Raw genomic sequence first — 2,129 nt, 5'->3', positions numbered from 1 at the left:
TATAATGTTTTAAACTGGGACTTAAACCCTTCAATAAAGTTAACGGTTATTATTTAGAATGGACATGTAGCTTCATCAAATACTAAATACATGTTTCATAAAACCATTTTATTTTGGTTGACTAGTTTTTTTGCTTAATCTGAAGAAAATATACATCATATCAAATTAAGTGAGACTTGTTTGTTTTTTCATTACACCATTGGTTTCTAAGAGAACTTGATTTCTTTGGTCTCTGAAAGATCTAATATCTTTTTTTCCGTAGAAAGCGCTGTTTGAAAATAAGAAAGCCTTCATCATCGAAAGGGTAACGAGGAACTTTTACACCCGAAAATGAAAATTTTGTCATTATTTACTCACCCTCATGTTGTTCCAAACCGGTTTGAGTTTCTTTCTGCTGTTGAACACAAAAGAAGATATGTTGAATAATGTTGGTAACCAAACAGCTGCCAGTAGCCATTGACTTCCATAAATGGGGGGGGGTGTATGGAAGTCAGTGGATGCAGGCAATTGCTTGATTACAAACATTATTAAAAAAAATTATATATATATATATTGTGTTCAACTGAAGAAAGAAAGTTACACGGGTTTAGAATAAGTAAACGATGACAGAAATTTTATTTTCAGGTCGCTATCCCTTTAAGCGCGCATCTGATTAATATTCATGAGCCTAACCGTTGAGATGTGGAAGCGCTGAATTCACGTAGTGTTGTGAGTGAAGTTTGATTTTTATCACTCCTGTAAGTATTTTCATATTTAACTTTAATTCAACTCATGCTTTAATGCTTCGATTTATTGCACCTAAATACAAAATACCTGTGATCTTGCAAACCACAGGAAAAACGAGATTTTTTCGCGCTCAAAATATTAGCGTTTCTTTAAATTAGAGGTCTGCGCGGGACTGTTTTTAGTCCCGCTCCCGCAAGGTTATATTCCGCACCCACCCGCTCCCGCTATATATTCACTCTTTGTTCACTCGCTGTCCGCTTAGAATAGTTTTCTTCCCGACCCGACCGTTCCCGCTAAATTTAGATCTCGTTTCCGGAATCTCACATTTAAATTTCCGCTACTGAAAGAAAGAGAGATAGGCTAACAAATAAAAGTGTATTCTGCACAAAATTGTATGTTATTTTATTCGTCTTGTCAAGACTCTTGAATTTATTGACTTTGACTTGAATTTATATGAATTATCTTAAGACACAAAATTCGTTTAATATTTTATGCAACACAGTAGCTAGGAAAAAAAAGTGTCAGAGAAAATAAAAATGTACAAAAATTGTATTTCTTATTTTGATTCGTCTTGTCAGGATACAATTCGTTTAACATTTACAACACAATAGGGAAAAAGTGTTGCAGAGAGAAAATAAAATAAAAAGGTTGTACAAAAATAGCCTATTAGCTATTTTTATTCGTCTTGTCAAAATACTAAATTCGTTTGACATTTTTCTGTTAACACAGTAGGAAAAGTGTGGCAGGGAAAAATAAATAAATACGACATCTTTCATTTAAAATGATAGGCTATGCAAAATATAAACAAATCGGAGTTGAACGTCCTTCAAGGACAGCGCATCCACACTTTGCTCCATCCTTATTCTGCTCGGTCACTCATCGACAACCTGCCTGTCCTGTCTGAGGGCCGTATATTTACCACCGGTACAGCCTGCTCTGAGCATCGTTATGCACATGCTGCGCACAGACCACGCAAATAAAACGCGTGACGTTTAAAGCATGCGTGCAGCGCATGCATAACAGTCCTGAGCGCAAGCTGTACCGGTGGTCAATAAGAATAAAGCGCAGATATGCTGTTCTGAATGGACGTCGATAACGGGATATTGTTAGACCGCCCGCTCCCGTTCAAATTACACCAGAGTTACCGACCGCGTTTTATTCAGGAATTTAATCTCGCGGCGCAAAACATCCAGTCGGGTCCCGAGAGCCGGAGAAGTGTCTGGCTGCAGACTTGCACTTGCACTCTCAGACTTGCACTCTCAGACACTTGCACTTCCGCTAGCGACGTGGAGTCTTTTTTATTTTGTTCTATTTATTGATTACTTTTTGTTTGAATCTCTCAACATTTTACAACAGTAGCCAGGTGGTGAAGACAAGACAAAAGAAACTAAATTACGAAGTCA

The sequence above is a fragment of the Sinocyclocheilus anshuiensis genome, unplaced genomic scaffold (genome assembly GCF_001515605.1).
Source record: "Sinocyclocheilus anshuiensis isolate Anshui unplaced genomic scaffold, SAMN03320099.WGS_v1.1 scaffold2100, whole genome shotgun sequence".
Lineage (NCBI taxonomy): Eukaryota > Metazoa > Chordata > Actinopteri > Cypriniformes > Cyprinidae > Sinocyclocheilus > Sinocyclocheilus anshuiensis.
Note: the sequence above shows the minus strand (reverse complement) of the source record.